Source organism: Dendrobates tinctorius, unplaced genomic scaffold, assembly GCF_039654945.1.
Source record: "Dendrobates tinctorius isolate UK_male_01 unplaced genomic scaffold, ASM3965494v1 ptg000019l, whole genome shotgun sequence".
In the NCBI taxonomy this organism is placed as follows: Eukaryota; Metazoa; Chordata; class Amphibia; order Anura; family Dendrobatidae; genus Dendrobates; species Dendrobates tinctorius.
In genome coordinates this window covers 74,427,426-74,451,661 of record NW_027361687.1, presented here as the reverse complement: position 1 = coordinate 74,451,661, position 24,236 = coordinate 74,427,426, and positions in this window count along the sequence as shown.

The following is a 24,236-nucleotide window of genomic DNA, read 5'->3' as shown; positions in this document are numbered from 1 at the left end:
ATGAATGCTGACAGGCAAGATGTGGTTTTCAGGGCTCTCAACCAATGCTCGCAGATTACTGAAGTGGAAGATAAACCATGAATCGTTTTGTATCAACTCACCAAACTTTTGTTTATCACCATTGGTAAACCATTGGCCCCTTCGCAATCATGTTGTGGGATTCTGATGGCCTGATACAGTGAAACTGTTTCTCTGTAAAACTGTTTAGATAGCATTGCCACTAATGACTGTGGCATCTAAGGGGGTAACCAAGCCAAACATGTACAGATGGGGCGCCCAACTCTAGACATATGTCATTAATGAAATCTGAAGATTGGCACAACTGAATTGTACCTACCTAGGCAGGTTCAATGCCACATGAAATCCTGCCAAAGCAGCAGTACTATACTGAGTATAAACAGTTGTCCTGAAAGATCTAAGAAAGCTTGATTTTTCAGATGCAAAACAGTGTCGGACTGGAGTTCCTAGGACATCAACTCATGACAGACCTTAGTGGTAAATAATACGTTCCAAATTACATTTCCATTTAGGTTGTCTTCTGATGTTCTTCTACAACCAAAGCCTGCTACCAACTATTGTTGCTGGTTTTGCAGAAGAGGACATATAATATACATTCCAGAGAGGAATCAGGAGCTGAGAGTTGGTTGTTCTAGATGTGCACTCCCAAATAGTGAGGCTCCATGGTTCACTCCTGGTTTAAAAACCTTCAGATCATCAAGAAATGAGATTATATTTTGTATGATCATAGAGCTTTTTTTATCTTAGTTTTATGGCCACAGTTTTTACTTGGCAGATGATGAGCCTTAGGCCGGAGTCACACTAGCAAGAAATACGGACGAGTGCTATGCGCAAAAAAATCACATTGCACTCGTCCCAATGTTAATCTATGGGGCTGCTCCCATCAGCCGATTTTTTCTCGGCCGTATTATACATGCTGAGAAAATAGCAGCATGCTGTGATTTGCACCGTATTACGCCCGAAAAACGCCAATGCAAGTCTATGGGGGTGAGAAAAATACGGATTACACACGGACCAGACGTGTGACTTGCGAGCAATACGCACCGGTGTCCTTTAACAAAAGCCGGCAATTCATATAGACATAGAATACATATATATATATATATATATATATATATATACATATTTTTATATTTCATAGTGTTCTACATAGCATATTAACCGCTAAATCAATTACCGGCTTCTGTAAAATCACTACAGAAGCCAACATGATATGACACATGGTTTACATATAGTAACCCATGTCATATCAAAATGATTTATATATGTCAGTGTTTACTAAATTTATTAGTTTGTGTTAGTAAAAATTTGGAACTCTAGTGGTTAAATTTAAGGCTATAATCGCGGAAAAAAATTGCGTGGGCTCCCGCACAATTTTCTCCACCAGAGAGGGAAAAAAGTGACTGAGGACAGATGTTAATAGCCTAGAGAGGGACCATTGTTTTTGGGCCCCCCCTGGCTAAAAAAATCTGTCCCCAGCCACCCCAGAAAAGACGCATTTATTATCACAGCTGACACCCGGCACTATGTGTCAGGGGCGTCACAGACCACCCCCTGCACCTAAACCCCTGGCACACTGCAATCAAACATGATTGCAGTGTACCGGGGGATTAGGAAGCATCGGCAGGATAGGGGCTCCCTCCGTGCTTCCCTGAGACCACCGGAGCGCACGATGTGCTGCGCTGCTCCGACGGTCTCCTTCCCTGCAGGCCCCCGGATCCAAGATGGCCGCGGGGGCCTTTGAGGACCTGTAGGGAGACGGCTTCCTCAGTGCCTGCAGAGAGCAGGCATGAGGAAGCCTGCTGCAGCACCTGTCAGATCGCTGATCTGACAGAGTGCTGTCCAAACTGTCAGATCAGCGATCTGACACTTCACAGTGATGTCCCCCCTGGGACAAAGTAATAAAGTTATAAAAAAAGTGTAAAAATAATTTATAAAAAATCACAAAAAAAATAAATAATCCTTAATAAATTCATTTTTTGGAAATAAAAAAAAAGCAAACAATAAAAGTACACATATTTAGTATCGCTGCATCTGTAATGACTCGCCCTATAAAATTGTCCCACTAGTTAACCCCTTTAACCCCTTCACCCCCAAGGGTGGTTTGCACGTTCATGACCGGGCCAATTTTTACAATTCTGACCACTGTACCTTTATGAGGTCATAACTCTGGAACGCTTCCATGGATCCCGGTGATTCTGACATTGTTTTCTCGTGACATATTGTACTTCATGTTAGTGGTAAAATTTCATTCAAATAACTTGCGTTTATTTGTGAGAAAAACGGAAATTTTGCGAAAATTTTGAAAATTTCGCAATTTTCCAAATTTGAATTTTTATGCCCTTAAATCACAGAGATATGGCACCCAAAAAACTTGATAACTAACATTTCCCACATGTTTACTTTACATCAGCACAATTTTGGAACCAACATTTTTTTTTGTTAGGAAGTTATAAGGGTTAAAAGTTGACCAGCGATTTCTCATTTTTACAACACCATTTTATTTTTACGGACCACATCACATTTGAAGCCACTTTGAGGGGTCTATATGATAGAAAATACCCAAAAGTGACACCATTCTAAAAACTGCACCCCTTAAGGTGCTCAAAACCACAGTCAAAAAGTTTATTAACCCTTTAGGTGCATCACAGGAATTTTTTTGAATATTTAAAAAAAAAAATGAACATCTAACTTTTTTTCACAAAAAAAATACTTCAGGTTCAATTTTTTTTATTTTACCAAGGTTAACAGGAGAAATTGGACTGCAAAAGTTATTTTGCAATTTGTCCTGAGTACGCTGATACCTGATTTGTGGGGGGGAGCTCAGAATGGAAGGAGCGCCGTTTGACTTTTTCAATGCAAAATTGTCTGGAATTCAGATCGGATGCCATGTCACGTTTGGAGAGTCCCTGATGTACCTAAACAGTGGAAACCCCCTACAAGTGACCCCATTTTGGAAACTAGACCCCCCAAGGAACTTATCTAGTTATGTGGTGAGAACTTTGAACCCACAAGGGCTTTACAGAAGTTTATAACGTACAGCGGTACAATTAAAAAATCATATTTTTTCCACAAAAATGATCTTTTCACCCCAATTTTTATTTTCCCAAGGGTAACAGGACCCTAAAAGTTATTGTGCAATTTGTCCTGAGTACGCTGATACCCCACATGTGGGGGTAAACCAGTATTTGGGCGCATGGCAGAGCTCGGAAGGGAAGCAGCGCCATTTGACGTTTTTGGCTGGAATTGAGATCGGACATCATGTGGCGATTGGAAAACCCCTGATGTACCAAAACAGTGGAAACCCCCCACAAATGACACTATTTTGGAAACTAGACCCCCTAAGGAACTTATCTAGATGTGTGGTGAGAACTTTGAACCCCCAAGGGCTTCACTGAAGTTTATAACATAAAGCCGTACAATTAAAAAATCATATTTTTTCCACAAAAATGATCGTTTCACCCTCAATTCTTATTTTTCCAAGGGTAACAGGACCCTAAAAGTTATTGTGCAATTTGTCCTGAGTACACTGATACCCCACATGTGGGGGTAAACCACTATTTGGGCGCATGGCAGAGCTCGGAAGGGAAGCAGCGCCATTTGACGTTTTTGGCTGGAATTGAGATCTGACACCATGTCGCGATTGGAAAACCCCTGATGTACCTAAACAGTGGAAACCCCCCACAAATGACACCATTTTGTAAACTAGACCCCACAAGGAACTTATCTAGATGTGTGGTGAGCACTTTGAACCCCCCAGTGCTTCACAGAAGTTTATAACGCCCGGGCGTGAAAATAAAAAATTCGTATTTTTTCCACAAACATGATCTTTTAGTCACCATTTTTTTATTTTCCCAAGGGTACCAGGAGAAATTGGAGCCCAAAAGTTGTTGTCCAATTTGTCCTGAGTATGCTGATACCCCATATGTGGGAGAAAACTACTGTATGGGCACACGTCGGGGCTCGGAAGGGAAGTAGTGACGTTTTGGAATGCAGACTTTGATGGAATGGTCTGCGGGTGTCATGTTGCCTTTGGAGAGCCCCTAATGTACCTAAACAGTGGAAACCCCCCACAAATGACCCCATTTTGAAAACTAGACCCCCTAAGGAACTTATCTAGATGTGAGGTGAGCACTTTGAACCCCCAAGGGCTTCACAGAAGTTTATATTGCCCGGGCATGAAAATAAAAAAATCGTATTTTTTCCACAAACATGATCAATTAGTCCCCAATTTTTTTATTTTCCCAAGGGTAACAGGAGAAATTCAACCCCAAAAGTTGTTGTCCAATTTGTCCTGAGTACGCTGACGACCCATATGTGGGAGAAAACTACTGTATGGACACACGTCGGGGCTCAGAAGGGAAGTAGTGACGTTTTGGAATGCAGACTTTGAGGGAATGTTCTGCGGGTGTCATGTTGCCTTTGGAGAGCCCCTAATGTACCTAAACAGTGGAAACCCCCCACAAATGACCCCATTTTGGAAACAAGACCCCCTAAGGAACTTATCTAGATGTGTGGTGAGCACTTTGAACCCCCAAGGGCTTAACAGAAGTTTATAATGCCCGAGCATGAAAATAAAAAAATTGTATTTTTTCCACAAACATGATCAATTAGTCCCCAATTTTTTCATTTTCCCAAGGGTAACAGGAGAAATAGGACCCCAAAAGTTGTTGTCCAATTTGTCATGAGTACGCTGACACCCCATATGTGGGAGAAAACTACTGTGTGGACACACGTCGGGGCTCGGAAGGGAAGCAGTGACGTTTTGGAATGCAGACTTTGATGGAATGGTCTGCGGGTGTCATGTGCGTTTGGAGAGCCCCTGATGTACCTAAACTATTGAAACTCCCCACAAGTGACCCCATTTTGGACACTAGACCCCCCACGGAACTTATCTAGATGTGTGGTGAGCACTTTGAACCCCCAAGTGCTTCACAGAAGTTTATAACGCTCGGACGTGAAAATAAAAAAATCATTTTTTTCCACAAAAATTATATTTTTGCCCCCAATTTTTTATTTTCCTAAGGGTAACAGGAGAAATTAGACCCCAAAAATTGTTTTGCAATTTGTCCTGAGTAGGCTGATACCCCATATGTGGGGGTAAAACACTGTTTGGGCGCATGTCAGAGCTTGGAAGAGAAGGAGCACCATTTGACTTTTTCAACTCAGAATTGGCTGGAATTGAAATCAGACGCCTTGTTGCATTTGGAGAGCCCCTGATGTGCCCAAACAGTGGAAACCCCCAATTCTAACTCCAACCCGAACCCCAACACACCCCTAACCCTAATCTCAGCCCTAACCCTAACCCTAGCCCTAACCCTACCCTAACCCTAGCCCTAACCCTAACTGTAATGGAAAAATGGAAATAAATACATTTTTTTTATTTTATTATTTTTCCCTAACTAAGGGGGTGATAACGGGGGGTTTGATTTACTATTTATGGCAGTTTTTATGTTTGGCGGCTGTCTCACGCTAAAAGACGCTTTTTATTGTAAAAATAGTTTTTGCATTACCACATATTGAGAGCTATAATTTTTCCGTATTTTGACCCACTGAATCATGTGAGGTCTTATTTTTTGCGGGACGAGTTCACATTTTTATTGGTACCATTTTCGGGCACGTGACATTTTTTGATCGCTTTTTATTCCGATTTTTGGGACGCAGAATAAACAAAAACCAGCGTTTCATGAATTTCTTTTGGGGGGGGTGCGTTTACACCGTTCCGCGTGCGGTAAAATTGATAAAGCGGTTTTATTCTTCGGGTCAGTACGGTTACAGCGATACCTCATTTAGGTCGTTTTTTAATGTTTTGTTGGTTTTATGCAATGAAAACTATTTTATATAAAAAATAATTATTTTTGCATCGCTTTATTCTGTGAGCTATAACTTTTTTATTTTTTCGCTGATGATGCTGTGTGGCGGTTCGTTTTTTGCGGGACAAGATGACGTTTTCAGCGGTACCATGGATATTTATATGCGTCTTTTTCATCACGCGTTATTACACTTTTTGTTTGGCGGTATGATAATAAATCATTATTTTTTGCTTCGTTTTTTTATTTTTTAAGGGGTTCGCTAAAGGGGTTAACTAATGGGACAGATTTATAGGGCGGGTCGTTACGGACGCGGCGATACCTAATATGTGTACTTTTATTGTTTTTTGTTTTTTTTATTTTCAAAAAATGGATTTATTTGGGGGAATATTTTTTTTTTTTTTGTAATTTATTTGGCGATCTGTCACAGGCAGTGCACAAGGCTTCCTCATGCCTGCGCTTTGCAGGAACTGAGGAAGCCAGCTTTCTGCAGGCCCCCGTCGCCATCTTGGATTCGGGGGCCTGCAGGAAAGGAGCCCCCGGCAGCAGCGCTGCACATTGCGCTGCCGTGGGGGGCTCAGGGAAGCACGGAGGGAGCCCACTCCCTGTCGATGCTTCCCTTTAACCCCCGGTACACCGCGATCATGTTTGATCGCGGTGTGCAAGGGGTTAACGTGTCGGGGGTGGTCCGTGACCGCCCCTGACACATTGTGCCGGGTGTCAGCTGTGATAATCAGCTGACACCCAGCCGCGATCAGCGCCGCTTACCACGTGGGCGCCGCTGATCGCGGTAGACGTACTATCCCGTCCATGGGCATAGGGGCCCGGGTCCCATGGACGGGATAGTAAGTCTGATGTCAGGAAGGGGTTAATGAACCCCTTAAAAAATACAAATAAAAAAAAAAGCAAAAAATAATGCTTTATCATCATACCGCCGAACAAAAAGTGCAATAACGTGCGATCAAAAGACGGATATAAAAACCATGGTACTGCTGAAAACATCATCTTGTCCCGCAAGAAACGAGCTGCCACACAGCATCATCAGCGAAAAAATGAAAATGTTATAGCTCACAGAATAAAGCGGTGCAAAAATAATTATTTTTTATATAAAATTGTTTTCGTTGCATAAAAGCGCCAAAACATAAAAAAGACATAAATGAGGTATCGCTGTAGTCATACTGACCCAAAGAATAAAACTGCTTTATCAATTTTACCACACGCGGAACGGTGTAAACGAACTCCCCAAAAGAAATTCATGAAATGCTGTTTTTTGTTCATTCTGCGTCCCAAAAATCGGAATAAAAAGCGATTAAAAAATGTCAGGTGCCTGAAAATGGTACCAATAAAAACGTCAACTCGTCCTGCAAAAAATAAAACCTCAAATGACTCAGTGGGTCAAAATATGGAAAAATTATAGCTCTCAAAATGTGGTGATGCAAAAACTATTTTTACAGTAAAACGCGTCTTTTAGCGTATGACAGCTGCCAAACATAAAAACCCGCCATGAATAGTAAATCAAACCCCCCTTTATCACCCCTTCAGTTAGCGAAAAATAATAAAATAAAAAAATGTATTTATTTCCATTTTTCCATTAGGGTTAAGGCTAGAGCTAGGGTTAGAGTTAGGGCTAGGGCTAGGGTTAGGGTTAGGGCTAGGGTTAGGGTTAGGGCTAGGGTTAGGGCTGAGATTAGGGTTAGGGGTGTGTTGGGGTTAGGGTTGGAGTTACAATTGAGGGGTTTCCACTGTTTAGGCATATCAGGTGCTCTCCAAACGCAACATGGCGTCTGATCTCAATTCCAGCCAATTCTGTTGTAAAAGTCAAATGGTGCTCCTTCCCTTCCAAGCTCTGCCATGCGCCCAAACAGTGATTTACCCCCACATATGGTGTATCAGCCTACTCAGGACAAACTGCATAACAACTTTTGGGGTCCAATTTCTCCTGTTACCCTTGGTAAAATAAAAAATTGGGGGCAAAAATATCATTTTTGTGGAAAAAAAATATGATTTTTTTTCTTTTATGGCTCTATGTTATAAACTTCTGTGAAGCAATTGGGTGTTCAAAGTGCTCACCACACATCTATATAAGTTCCTATGGGGGTCATGTTTCTAAAATGGGGTCACTTGTGGGGGTTTCAACAGATTAGGCACATCACAGGCTCTCCAAACGCGACATGACACCCACAGACCATTCCATCAAAGTCTGCATTCCAAAACGTCACTACTTCCCTTCCGAGCCCCGACGTGTGCCCATACAGTAGTTTTATCCCACATATGGGATATCCGCGTACTCAGGACAAATTGGACAACAACTTTTGGCATCCAATTTCTCCTGTTACCCTTGGGAAAAAAATGGGGACTAAAAGATCATGTTTGTAGAAAAAATATGATTTTTTTTATTTTCACGAGCGTTATAAACTTCTGTGAAGCACTTAGGGGTTCAAAGTGCTCACCACACATCTAGATAAGTTCCTTGAGGTGTCTAGTTTCCGAAATGGGGTCACTTGTGGGGGGTATCCACAGTTTAGGCACATCAGGGGTTCTACAAACGCAACATGACACCTGCAGACCATTCCATCAAAGTCTGGATTCCAAAACATCACTACTTCTCTTCTGAGCCCCGATGTGTTCACATACAGTAGTTTTCTCTCACATATGGGATATCAGCGTACTCAGGACAAATTGGACAACAACTTTTGGGGTCCAATTTCTCCTGTTACCCTTGGGAAAATGGGAAAATAAAAAAATTGGGGACTAAAAGATCATGTTTGTGGAAAAAATATGATTTTTTTATTTTCACGCCCGGGTGTTATAAACTTCTGTGAAACACTTGGGGGTTCAAAGTGCTCACCACACATCTAGATAAGTTCCTTGGGGTGTCTAGTTTCCAAAATGGTATCATTTTTGGGGAGTTTCCACTTTTGTGGCACATCAGGGGCTCTCCAAATGTGACATGGCGTCTGATCTGAATTCCAGCCAATTTTGCAGTGAAAAAGTCAAATGGCGCTCCTTCCCTTCTAAGCTCTGCCATGCGCCGAAACAGTAGTTCCCCCCCATATCAGTTATCAGCGTACTTAGGACAAATTGCACAATAACTTTTGCAGTCCAATTTCTCCTGTCACCCTTGGTAAAATAAAAAAATTGGACCTGATGTAATTTTTTTGTGAAAGAAAGTTAAGGCTGAGTGCAGACGGGGTTTTGAGCCCTGTGGATTTTTCCGTGCAGAATGGAAGAAAACCGCAGGTCAAATGACCTGCATTTTTCCTGCGGATTTCTTCCTTTTTTCACGCGGTTTTCATGCGGTTTTTGTGCGGTTTTCCATTGCGGTCTTCCCCCTGCGGATTTGGTGACAGGGGAGATAGAAAACCGCACAAAAGAAGTAACATGCTGCGGATTTTGTACCGCAGGAAAACCGCGCGGAAAAATCCGCAGCGTCTGCACAGCCTTTTTTTTTTTTCATTCATTTTAAAGGTACTGTACATCACAATGCGGATATGCAACGTTTCTGCGCGGTAAAATCCGCTGCGGAAACGCTGCAAATCTGCATCGTGTGCACATGGCCTAAATGTTCATTTTTTTTAAACATTCAAAAAATTCCTGTGAAGCACCTGAAGGGTTAATAAACTTCTTGAATCTGGTTTTGAGCACCTTGAGGGGTGCAGTTCTTAGAATGGTGTAACTTTTGGGTATTTTCTATCATACAGACCACTCAAAGTGACTTCAAATATGATGTGGTCCCTAAAAATAAAATGGTGCTGTTTTAACCCTTATAACTTCCTAACAAAAAAAATTTTGGTTCCCAAATTGTGCTGATGTGAAGTAAATATATGGAAAATGTTACTTATTAAGTTTTTTTTGTGCCATAGCTCTGTGTTTTAAGGGCATAAAAATTCAAAGTTGGAAAATGGCAACATTTTCAAAATTTTCAGCAAATTTCCATTTTTTTCACAAATAAACGCAAGTTATATCAATTAAATTTTACCAATAACATAAAGTACAACATGTCATGAGAAAACAATGTCAGAACAACTGGGATCCATGGAAGCGCTCCAGAGTTATTACCTCATAAAGGGACAGTGGTCAGAATTGTAAACATTGGCCCGGTCATTAACGTGCAAACCACCCTTGGGGGTTAAGGGGTTAATGAAATAGTTACACAAAGTTTTTGACCAAATTTATTTTGCTACCAATCCAACTGAATCCCTTGTTCTCCTGTAAAAAAAGATAAAATAAAAAAACAACAATATCCATACCTCTCCACCATTCAGTCAGGTCCCTCGCTGCAATCCATCACAAGGGGTTAACTAGTTTACAACAGGGATCGGTGCTAATGCTCCGGCCCCACTGTAAACCACTGCAGAATGAGTTAAAACATGTCTGCGCAGCATCCCTGGCTGACTGGGGATGAACTGATTAGTGTGGGAAACTTTTTCTCATGCTGTCATTTCACCTCCGGTCAGCTGGGGACTCCGCGCAGCCTCAGTGACATCAGCAGTAGCCAGTGAGGCTGCCGGAGTCCCCGGCTGACATGAGGTGAACTCAGGAGCGTGGGAAAAAGTTCAGAAACATTCCCACGCTAATCAGTTCATCCCCGGTCAGCCAGGGAGGCTGTGCAGACATGATTTCTTTCATTCTGCAGTGGTTTACAGTGGGTCCGGTAGCATTAGCCCCAGTCCCTGTTGTAATCTAGTTAACTCCTTGTTATGAATTGCAGCGGGGGATCTGATTGAACGGCGGAGAGGTATGGATATTGTTGTTTTTTTAGTTTATTTTTTTTTTACAGGAGAACAAGGGATTCAGTTGGATTGGCAGCATAATAAATTTGGTCAAAAACTTTGTGTAATTATTTCATTAAAAGAATTTTTAATTAATGTGTGTGTCTTTTTTTAACCCTTTACTACTATAGGATTAATAATGGATAGGTGTCTTATTGACACCTCTCCATGATTAACCTGGCTTAATGTCACCTTTCAATAGCAAGGTGACCCCTTATTAACCCATGAGCCACCTCTAAAGGCAATGGGAATAGAGAGGCTAAGTGCCAGAAAAGGCGCATCTTATAGATGCATCTTTTCTGGGTTGGCTGGGGGCAGATTTTTTTAGCCAGGGGGGCCAATAACCATGGTACTTCTCTAGGCTATTAATATCTGCCCTCATTCCTGGCTTTCCCTCTCTGGCAGAGAAATTACTGCGGGAGCCCATGCAATTTTTTTCAACGAATTTACCCGTTAATTTAACACCTACATGTCCCAAATTTTACACACATACCCTAATCTAGTTATTAGTCAAAGACATATAAAAAAACTAAATTAAATGAAATGGCTTACTGTATGTAAACCATGTGTCGTTTCATGTCGGGTTTTGTATTGATTTTACAGAAGCCGGCAATTGATTTAGCCGCTATTATGCTATGTAGAACTCTATGAAATATAAATATATATATATGTGTCTCAGTGACATGTAAATATATATATATGTATTGTATGTGTATATATCTATTCTTTCACTTGTGTTTTAACCTGTCATTGGGCTCCATTATATGTCCATTTTGCAAGCCGGCGATAAAATCTTGTCAAACGGATGCAATACGGATGTCACACGGATGCTTAGATGTTAGAAAATCACATCCTCGCATTACAATCGGATGACATACGGATCAGTTCATGAAACATTTGTGTGATTCTGGTCCGTGAAAAACAAACCTTTTTTATACGTTGTGTGTGACTCCAGCCTTATTAAGGGTGTAACGAGGATGGATATTCATGAATTGTACAGGAATAGCTAATAGGAACAGATGCACTGAAGTTAAAAGGCTCAGGTTTATTATTCTTAGTTCCTCATGTGTCTTGTCACGGGTGGCTTTTTTCTTAAGCTGATGTCATGATTTCAATGTCAAGATCACTTCTATTTGATATTGATTGCAATAGATCTTGCAATCTCAGTACGCTGGGCTTTCATCCAAAGTCGAACACAAGTTCCTTTATACACTCTTCTCGTCTCCTTTTGTAATAAGTAAACCCTAAATTGAATGAGAATATAAAAAAACGACCTGAACTTTTTTGTGATCACAGCTGCAGACTGTGTTATCGCTCTTATCTGTTCTGGACATGGTGGTTGTTTGGTAAAATGAAAAATACAAGATTGTAACAAAAGTGTCAAGTTGTGGATTAAGTTCCTTTATTTGTATATACAAAACTTTCATAAAAAATGTGGCAGAGCCAAAGCCATTCAGATGTTGTTATATCTGGACAACATTTTGTTTTTACAATTAAGAAGCTCAGTGGATCAACTTATCTTCTATATGTCAGTTATCAAGAGAAATAAGGATGAGTAAAGGCCCCGTCACACTAAGCGACTCACCAGCGATCCCGACACCGATATCAAGGTGTCAGGATCGCTAGTAAGTCGCTATGTGATCGCTGGTGAGCTGTCACACAGACAGCTTCACCAGCGATCAGCACAGCGATGCTGAGCGCCCGACATCGCTGGCCATCGCTGTAAAAAATAGAATCAAAATAAAAAATATAGTTATTCTCACCTTCCGATGTCCCGTTCAGCCATCCTGCCTCTCTCCACGCTCCGGTCCCAGTGATCCTTTGCACGAATGACCACGAGATGTCACGGTCTCGAGGAATAAGAAAGTCTCGCGGTCATTTGTGCAACGGATCACTGGGACCGGAGTGTGGAGAGAGGCAGGATGGCTGAACGGGACGTCGGAAGGTGAGAATAACAATATTTTTTATTTTTTTTTATTATTTTTTACACCTGATCGCTGGTCTCCCGCCTGTCACACACAGCGATGCGTGCTGGCCAGCGGGAGACCAGCGACCAAAGAAATGTCCAGAGGTTTCTTGCAGCGATCAGCGATACCGGCAGGGGGGCCGCTCGCTGATCGCTGTCACACACAGTGATCTCGCTGGTGAGATCGCTGTTACGTCACAAAAGTTGTGACTCAGCAGCGATCTCGCTACCGAGATCGCTTAGTGAGACGGGGCCTTAACATGTTCCTCAAGGCCTCAACCACCTCGGAGATCTTCTTGATCTCCATTACTTAAGCAAAAGCCAGCTTTCTTCATCTGACTTTCAAGTACAGACCACAATGTCTGTAACCGATCGTCCATCTCCTGACCTAAAATCAACAGACTGTCACACATATGAGGCTGTTCAGTTTGTGTCAGGGTAACAGTGGGCATTTCAGAGAATGTGGTCTGTACATGGCTGGTGACAGTTAAATGTCATGGAGTATCTGCCTCAACTATCTCCATTATCTTCCTCCACACAGAAAAGTGTACAATAAAATAGTACAATATGCCCACAGAGACCTCCAATAAAAATTCTAGACGGGATTATATGATCAAAAAGAAAACCAGAAGCACAACACAGAATAACCCCTAAAATATAGCTTTTATTTCAATCACTAAAAACATTATTTAGTAAAAATGACTAAATACCTAAGGAGGTAGAGGCCGAAATTGAGAGTGGCCAAACCAATATTAGATTTCTGTGTGATAATCACTACACATGGGGCATAAAGGCTAAATTGCCCTAATATGCCCTAATCCAACCCTTCCTAACCGCGGAGGATGGCACCCTAGTTGTTGACGATATGGCGCCCCCGCTCAACGTCGGTGTCCCTAATAAGCCCCTAAGCCTCCCTATGTATACAAAAAAGGACACAAAAAAAATATACACACACACCTATGATACCGAAACAAAAAATGAGGGGACAATAATTGTCTCATAAATAAAGTGCTAAAGTGCTTGTAAACTTATCTCGTAGTCAGTCTAATGATATAAATACCCCCCCCTCAAAAAAAATGCACTTATCTCGTAGTCAAAAAGAAAAGAGAAGGGGTATCAAAGTGCACCTTTAGTAAGACTTATCTCGTAGTCGAAAAATGCTGTTATGCTGCAATAGGCAGACCCATATATCAAGTAATATTGTCAATGAAAAACGTCTACAAGAGAATTTAGTATATAGCACATATGACAATACATTTGTCCAGGTCCAAGAACAAGCACCTAGAAAATAATCACAACACTGCACATTAACAGGCAGAAAAATGAATCCTGTGTTGCACATACGGCGGCCATTATTTAGAAGCAGGGATTAATAGTAGCCCTGTTTCACTAGTAGGTACAATCCACCTCAGAAAAAATCTAATATATAAAGCTCAAGTGTGTATGTACAGTTGTGTCCAAAAGTATTGACACCCCTGCAATTCTGTCAGATAATACTCAGTTTCTTCCTGAAAATGAATGCAAACACAAATTCTTTGGTATTATTATCTTCATTTAATTTGTCTTAAATGAAAAAACACAAAAAGAATTCTCCCAAAGCCAAATTGGATATAATTCCACACCAAACATAAAAAAGAGGGTGGACAAAAGTATTGGCACTGTTCGAAAAATCATGTGATGCTTCTCTAATTTGTGTAATTAACAGCACCTGTAACTTACCTGTGGCACCTAACAGGTGTTGGCAATAACTAAATCACACTTGCAGCCAGTTGACATGGATTAAAGTTGACTCAACCTCTGTCCTGTGTCCTTGTGTGTACCACATTGAGCATGGAGAAAAGAAAGAAGACCAAAGAACTGTCTGAGGACTTGAGAAACCAAATTGTGAGGAAGCATGAGCAATCTCAAGGCTACAAGTCCATCTCCAAAGACCTGAATGCTCCTGTGTCTACGTGCACAGTGTCATCAAGAAGTTTAAAGCCCATGGCACTGTGGCTAACCTCCCTAGATGTGGACGGAAAAGAAAAATTGACAAGAGATTTCAACGCAAGATTGTGCGGATGTTGGATAAAGAACCTCGACTAACATCCAAACAAGTTCAAGCTGCCCTGGGCACAACAGTGTCAACCTGTACTATCCATCGGCGTCTGAATGAAAAGGGACTGTATGGTAGGAGACCCAGGAAGACCCCACTTCTTCCCCCGAGACATAAAAAAGCCAGGCTGGAGTTTGCCAAAACTTACCTGAAAAAGCCTAAAACGTTTTGGAAGAATGTTCTCTGGTCAGATGAGACAAAGGCATCAACATAGAGTTTACAGGAGAAAAAATGAGGCATTCAAAGAAACGAACACGGTCCCTACAGTCAAACATGGCGCAGGTTCCCTGATGTTTTGGGGTTGCTTTGCTGCCTCTGGCACTGGAGTGCTTGACCGTGTGCATGGCATTATGAAGTCAGAAGACTACCAACAAATTTTGCAGCATAATGTAGAGCCCAGTGTGAGAAAGCTGAGTCTCCCTCAGAGGTCATGGGTCTTCCAGCAGGACAATGACCCCAAACACACTTCAAAAAGCACTAGAAAATGGTTTGAGAGAAAGCACTGGAGACTTCTAAGGTGGCCAGCAATGAGTCCAGACCTGAATCCCATAGAACACCTGTGGAGAGATCTAAAAATGGCAGTTTGGAGAAGGCACCCTTCAAGTATCAGGGACCTAGAGCAGTTTGCCAAAGAAGAATGGTCTAAAATTCCAACAGAGCATTGTAAGAAACTTATTGATGGTTATCGGAAGCGGTTGGTCGCAGTTATTTTGGCTAAAGGTAGTGCAACCAAGTAATAGGCTGAGGGTGCCAATACTTTTGTCTGGCCCATTTTTGGAATTTAGTGTGAAATGATCAATATTTTGCTTTTTGCTTCATTCTCTTTTGTGTTTTTTCATTTAAGACAAATTAAATGAAGATAATAATACCAAAGAATTTGTGTTTGCAACATTTTCAGGAAGAAACTGAGTATTATCTGACAGAATTGGAGGGGTGTCAATACTTTTGGCCACAACTGTATGTATGTATGTGTGTATGTATGTGTGTATGTATGTGTGTGTGTATGTGTGTATGTCCGGGATTGGCATCCGCACCATCGCAGCTACAGCCACAAAATTTGGCACAGTCACACGTCTGGACCCCGAGAGTGTCCTAGGCTATGTTGTGAGGCGAAATTTTAACCCTGCGTGTTCCAATTCACCAAACAATTCTGCCCCTATTTACATAATGGGGAAAAAGTGTGTGTGTGTCAAGCCCCGCCCCTCATTATGATGTCATAATGGTTGCAATGGCGACGCTGATGTCATCATAGGTTGCAAGCCCTGCCCCTCATTATGATGTCATAATGGTTGACTATGGGATGGAGGATGTGTGATGGGTATATGGGCACTGGACTGTGGGATGGAGGATATGTATGACGGGTATATGGGCATGGGACTATGGGATGGCGGATATGTATGATGGGTATATGGGCACGGGACTATGGGATGGAGGATATGTATGATGGGCATGGGCATGGGACTATGAGATGGAGGATGTGTGATGGGTATATGGGCACTCGACTATAGGATGGCGAATATGTATGATGGGTATATGGGCATGGGACTATGGGATGGAGGATATGTATGATGGGTATATGGGCATGAGACTATGGAATTGTGGATATGTATGATGGGTATATGGGCACTCGACTATAGGATGGCGAATATGTATGATGGGTATATGGGCATGGGACTATGGGATGGAGGATATGTATGATGGGTATATGGGCATGAGACTATGGAATTGTGGATATGTATGATGGGTATATGGGCACTCGACTATAGGATGGCGAATATGTATGATGGGTATATGGGCATGGGACTATGGGATGGAGGATATGTATGATGGGTATATGGGCATGAGACTATGGAATTGTGGATATGTATGATGGTATATGGGCACTCGACTATAGGATGGCGAATATGTATGATGGGTATATGGGCATGGGACTATGGGATGGAGGATATGTATGATGGGTATATGGGCATGAGACTATGGAATTGTGGATATGTATGATGGGTATATGGGCACTCGACTATAGGATGGCGAATATGTATGATGGGTATATGGGCACAGGACTATGGGATGGAGGATGTGTGATGGGTATATGGACACAGGACTATGGGATGGAGGATATGTATGATGGGTATATGGGCATGGGACTATGGAATTGTGGATATGTATGATGGGTATATGGGCACGGGACTATGGGATGGAGGATATGTATGATGGGTATATGGGCATGGACCTATGGGATGGAGGATATGTATGATGGGTATATGGGCACGGGCCTATGGGATAGTGGATATGTATGATGGGTATATGGGCATGGACCTATGGGATGGAGGATATGTATGATGGGTATATGGGCACGGGACTATGGAATGGAGGATAATTATAATTTGCTATAACTAACCACAGTTAGTTACTATGCCCGGGCAGCGCCGGGCTCTTCAGTTAGTGTCTGTATATAAGGCAAAAATACACACAAGTCGTGCTAGTTCACACAGATCATAAACAAAACTTTGAGGCTAGCATTCACCTCAGTTGCAATTTCTCATGTGGTACAAAAGATATTTCATAGACAATGCATACAATGTATAGTCTAACGGAGCATCATTGCTCATTAGAAACAGCTGGGCTTTCATCTGCATCAAATGGCTGATAAGTATATTACTGCACGCTATATTCGGCAGACCTTTCTGTGGTACTGAGTACTGAGAGTGTCCTTTTTTGTATACGTAGAGAGGCTTAGGGGCTTATTAGGGACACCGACGTTGAGCGGGGGCGCCATATCGTCAACAACTAGGGTGCCAACCTCCGCGGTTAGGAAGGGTTGGATAAGGGCGTATTAGGGCAATTTAGCCTTTTTGCCCCAAGTGTTGTGATTATCACATAAAAATCTAATATTGGTTTGGCCACTCTCAATTTCGTCTTCTATCTACTTAGGTATTTAGTCATTTTTACTAAATAATGTTTTTAGTGATTGAATTAAAAGCTATATTTTAGGGGTTATTCTGTGTTGTGCTTCTGGTTTTCTTTTTTACAATATGCCCACAGCAATCTAGACAGGTCGCAAATCACATCATAACCACTGGGTGGCCACCCACAGACATGTATATCATAATTCCCCACAGAGTATCAAGAAATTAAGTTTTTTCTTAAGCTGGTCATCTTGGACAACTCACATGTTGTATCAAGGGGGGAGGTGAGAAAGGACACATCAATTTTTCACAAAGATATGGGCCAAATGGTTCTTGATTCAAGAGGTGACCGTTTATATTCCAGACGTTGCCCCTGTAGATGAAGGAGAGAATTATATGATTACTATTCAAACAAATAATTAGACATTTAATATAAGGTCCAAAGAAAGAAAGTGGTCCTTATGTCAACCTCTTATGGTAGATCTAAGAAATCCTGGTTTTCAGAAGCGAGGTCTAGATAGAGGTCATAGCTTGATCATCTATCTTAGTTGGTGCCATATTTAGCATGGTTGTTGCTAGGAATTTGGCAACTTCTTGGCCCAGAGTGATATCTTCCCCCACATGCACCATCAAGACATCGAAGAGCTGGTCATCTTCAACACATGTTGGCTTGTCTGTGAGTTATATGAACAAGTCCACTTGTAGGTCCTAGTCTAGTTTTTGATTCTACATGGCTGAGATCACAGCAAAAAATTCAACCTGAGATGGAAAAAAAACTAATCTATGGCACCGACTTCCTCTTACAATACTAAATTCAGAGATAAAATTTGAACACAATTTAAGCATGAAGTCCTCCAAATGCATCAGTGTCAATCTAAAAATAAAACACAAGCTGGACAGGGCAATTTAACTGACCAGACGGCCGCATTCATCTCATCTCCTGATGTTTGCAGGCAGCACAATTGTTACTAAAGTTGATGATGTAGAAAATAAAGCACACAGAAATCAGTTAAGGCTAATGGGATTTCATGATGAGGCTGGTGGGGAACTGATATCTTTTCGTCCCGTCTATCCTAAATGCACATTGTCCTTCTTAGAAGGGACCAACTCAGAACCAGAAAAGAAGAAAATGGAAGTGATTATCAAAGAAGGATTCTCAAATATGAATAACTTTTTCTTCTTTCTTTCTAGAAATTTAGTGAAGCTGAGTTTGTCTTGATTCTGTTTTTATTTTTCTTTTATGTGCTGCAATCACTCTGCAATGCTATTGCCGCCACCCCTGCATGGTTCCCCTTCTTGCTCCGTGCAAGGACACCGACATAAAAACCACTATGGCTGCACGGTCACCACCCTATCTTCGGCACATCTCCCTGCTTCCTACGCACTGACTTTTAGAAGCGCCTATTGCATGCATGTTCCTAAGAAGGCAGCTCACACATTGTCATCAGTGAATACTTGGAAGGCATGCAAGTATAAAAGGCACCCTCCCCATTAGGGAGGGGCCTGAGAAACCCCTGTAGTTTAATGAGTAGTGTGTGCGCAACTGTATGTAGCCTTGTCCCTCTTCCTGTGTAGTTGAGAGTTAGCCAAAGTCCCTGGTTCTTGTGTGGCCAAGTCCAGAACATGAAACCTTGGTCCTTGTGCTGCTTGGGCCTGAACCCAAAACCACACTAGGTGGTCCATGTAGTCTGAAGCCTCACTGGTGGTACCTGAACCCTGAGAAGCTGTATCGGCAGCACCTTTTGATTTGCTGTTGTCAGAGGTGCAGCCTTGGATTACATTCAAGGATACCAGAATGCATCGCTGCATTTCTCTGGAACAGCGGCTTATTGTAACATTGAGGTAATGACAACCTTGTATTAAATAACTAATTTAGGCTTTTAATGTTTCATAATAGATTACTAATGTCTACCTCCCCCCTTTTTTAAAAATTACAGATTCCTTGCAACAGGCAACTCTTTTTTGGCACTTCTTTTTGTGTCCTTGTTAGGGATTACTACAGTGGCCAAGATAGTAGCACATACCTCTTTGGTATTGTGGGAGTGCCTAAAGGAAATAGTTTTAGCTCCACCAAAGCAGGAAGACTGGCTAGCTATAGCAGCGGACTTCCAAAAAAACGTACAGTTTCTACACTGTATCGGTGCTTTGGATGGGAAGCATATCCGGGTCAAAAAAACAGCCTTCTCCGGCTCAAAATTTTTTAATTATAAACATTTTTTTCTATTGTACTAATGGCTATTGCTGACAGCAATTATAATTTTGTTATGGTCAGCATTGGGGCTTATGGGAGCACATCTGATGCAAGGCTCTGGAGTAGCTCTTGAATTTAGTACCATTTGAGGAACAACCAATTAAATGTCCCTGAACCTGCTGCATTACCGAAGTACTCTAACCAGCAATTTCCTTATGTCCTGGTTGCTGATGAAGGGTTTTGGACTCTCCCCAAATGTCATGCGGCCATTTCCCCGACGATATAATTACCAAAAGAGGATCTTTAATTATAGACTTATTAGAGCACAAAGGTATGGGGGATGTCATGGTCAAGCATCACTGTCTGGGAATGCTCTGAAGATTGAGGAGTGCTAAAAAGACTAGATGAGCCCTGAAATTACAATGTGCCCCCCGGAAGACTGTGGCAGAGTTGCAGTAGCCTGACACTGCATGAAAGAATTGCGTACTCTACGCTTCGTTGACTGTTTGAACCCATCAATAGCCTCCTCCAAATCAACTGGATGGGGTTCGTGAGAACATATGTAGATGACACTGTTGATCATGCTAATGCAGCTCTGCTTGTTTTCCGGGAGCACATTGCGAAAGTATGGGCTGAAGCTTCTTAATATCTCCTCCTCTGGACCTTCTGTTTTTCTTAAAAATTCAAGTATCTATTGGAATGTCTCAGATGGAGGCATCATTTCTATGGCAGCAGCAGAAGCAGTAGCGGCAGCTCTCCTCTTCCCACATCTCCCTTCACCTGTGCTTGGCTGAGATGGAATGTCCACCCTGACCACCCTTTCTGTAGGACATTCCGATTTCTCTTCTGCAATCATGCTTGGTTCGCTTGACTCAAAAGAAGTACTGGCACCACTGCTGCTAGACTGCTGCTGGTGTGATTGTGTGGACTCTGCCAGTAGACTTTCTTCAGTTCTTAAAATGAGAACAGACAATTTAAGTAGCTAGACAACAATCATCAACATGGAGGATACATATACAGTGGGGCAAAAAAGTATTTAGTCAGTCAGCAATAGTGCAAGTTCCACCACTTAAAAAGATGAGAGGCGTCTGTAATTTACATCATAGGTAGACCTCAACTATGGGAGACAAACTGAGAAAAAAAAATCCAGAAAATCACATTGTCTGTTTTTTTTTCATTTTATTTGCATATTATGGTGGAAAATAAGTATTTGGTCAGAAACAAGCAATCAAGATTTCTGGCTCTCACAGACCTGTAACTTCTTCTTTAAGAGTCTCCTCTTTCCTCCACTCATTACCTGTAGTAATGGCACCTGTTTAAACTTGTTATCAGTATAAAAAGACACCTGTGCACACCCTCAAACAGTCTGACTCCAAACTCCACTATGGTGAAGACCAAAAAGCTGTAAAGGACACCAGAAACAAAATTGTAGCCCTGCACCAGGCTGGGAAGACTGAATCTGCAATAGCCAACCAGCTTGGAGTGAAGAAATCAACTGTGGGAGCAATAATTAGAAAATGGAAGACATACAAGACCACTGATAATCTCCCTCGATCTGGTGCTCCACGAAAATCCCCCCGGGTGGGGTCAGAATGATCACAAGAACGGTGAGCAAAAATCCCAGAACCACGCGGGGGGACCTAGTGAATGAACTGCAGAGAGCTGGGACCAATGTAACAAGGCCTACCATAAGTAACACACTACGCCACCATGGACTCAGATCTTGCAGTGCCAGACGTGTCCCACTGCTTAAGCCTGGACATGTCCGGGCCCGTCTGAAGTTTGCTAGAGAGCATTTGGATTATCCAGAGGAGTTTTGGGAGAATGTCCTATGGTCTGATGAAACCAAACTGGAACTGTTTGGTAGAAACACAACTTGTCGTGTTTGGAGGAAAAAGAATACTGAGTTGCATCCATCAAACACCATACCTACTGTAAAGCATGGTGGTGGAAACATCATGCTTTGGGGCTGTTTCTCTGCAAAGGGGCCAGGACGACTGATCTGGGTACATGAAAGAATGAATGGGGCCATGTATCGTGAGATTTTGAGTGCAAACCTCCTTCCATCAGCAAGGGCATTGAAGATGAAACGTGGCTGGGTCTTTCAACATGACAATGATCCAAAGCACACCGCCAGGGCAATGAAGGAGTGGCTTCGTAAGAAGCATTTCAAGGTCCTGGAGTGGCCTAGCCAGTCTCCAGATCTCAACCCTATAGAAAACCTTTGGAAGGAGTTGAAAGTCCGTGTTGCCAAGCGAAAAGCCAAAAACATCACTGCTCTAGAGGAGATCTGCATGGAGGAATGGCCAACATACCAACAACAGTGTGTGGCAACCTTGTGAAGACTTACAGAAAACGTTTGACCTCTGTCATTGCCAACAAAGGATATATCACAAAGTATTGAGATGAAATTTTGTTTCTGACCAAATACTTATTTTCCACCATAATATGCAAATAAAATGAAAAAAAAACAGACAATGTGATTTTCTGGATTTTTTTTTCTCAGTTTGTCTCCCATAGTTGAGGTCTACCTATGATGTAAATTACAGACGCCTCTCATCTTTTTAAGTGGTGGAACTTGCACTATTGCTGACTGACTAAATACTTTTTTTCCCCACTGTATATGTATGTATACTTAGTCGCGCACGCCAAGGACAGGAAAAAGAAATTGAAGCTGTTTGGTAAATCTGTACGGCTTCTTATCTTTACCACCAGCTTCTCCGGACCTCTCCCTCTCTGCTTTGGCCTTTAATTCCCTTTTAAATTGGTCCCTGGCAGATCCCCACTTGGTCTTAATGGATTTCACTGTAGTGGAAAAAAAAACATAACTCAATTTTGCACTGTTTAAATTGTAAACAACAAGTATATCATGTCATGTGCTGAGTACTTACATATAAAGTCTTGCTCCTTGTCATCTGCGCGCTGCCAGCGGTTAGGGATGAGGGCTTGGGCCACATCCTCCAGGCCCGCTCTTTCATGTCTCGGTCGTGAAAGCTCTCACGCATGGAATCCCAAATGCAGGGATGATCCTGAAGCAGAAACAGGAGGGTGATCAGCAGTAGTATATTTTGGGAAGAAAAACACTATGTAACCCCTCTATTGCACTCTATGCAACCCCTTTTTGAACTCTGCAACCCCGCTTTTGCACACTCAGTCAACCCTTGATTTGCACTCTATGCAACCCCTCTATCTTTTAACACCCCCCCATCTCTGTATGGCCCACATCAAAACAAAAAACAACAGTACCCACGGTCCCCCCATAACTGCAGCCTCCCCTACACTCCTCTACAATTAAGGGGGGGCGGGGAGGCTTTTCAGCACCCTTACATACCTGAACGAGAATGATGATTCTCTTCAGATCCATCTTGTATCTTGTCTGCACGCATGTAGTGATAATAAACTTCATAGTGATAAACATGAAGTACATTGGAGTGTCTTATTAAAATACAGCATTCTGCAAAAACTGTCTACACAGAGTACCGCAAAATCAACACACTTGGCCAGCTTCCGTTGTTTTTGCGGCCCCATTCATTTTCAATGGGGGCCGTGTCCATAAGCCGTGAAAAATATAGAGCAAGCTAGATATTTTTTCACGGTCGTAAATACAGCCCTCACGGCCGTACGGCGCTCCTACGGTTTTTAGGGGCCCGCTTTTGCGGCCCCATAGAAATCTATTGGGGACGCAAAAACATGGCAAGTGTAAAAGCAGCCTTAGACACATAAAATGAGAGATTCACAATATAGAACAAAGTTCATAACAAGAGTCCAAATACATATGCACATAGACGAAATAAAGGAGTTCTCACGTAAGGCTGGAGTCACACTAAACATAAAAAAAAATCTCCCGACTCTCCCTATCGAGAGTCGCACAAGTGTTCTCCGTATGGTAATCCGTGTGTAATGCAGTTGCAATGCAATTTTCTCTGCCATTAAGCCATATGACATCCAAACAGCTTTACATTTCTCACTGATTTTCCCAATGTACCGTCCGATTAAATTAACTGGCTCAGTAGTCTGAAAAGACTTAAAACCTAATCAAGGAGGTCATATATTGGCTCCACGAGAAGTTACCTCCTCAAATATTTCACACAGAGGCCCTGCTGGTGTCTAATTTGTGACAAACATGTGTAACAGGTTTACCTTAACCACAACTAAGCGGGTTCTTTTATGTTGGGTCTTGTCTCACCGTTTTGAGGAGCCTTACCCAGTGATTGTTGATGCGATGAGGCGGACATGAATGTGGGTACATCTGCTTTTGAGGTGATGGCTCATTAAAGGACATTTCCACCAACTGTATGGTTCTCTATGCAGCCATCCTGACAAGTTCTATCAGTACTGACGGATGAGCATCTCTACCTTTGACCTTTTGGAGGCAGCATGACCGAGGATTACCTTCAAAGGCACAAAGATGCTTAAATGTATTTCTGCTGAGGAGCATCTTTTACTTACATTATTGTATATATTCATCCTATATTTGT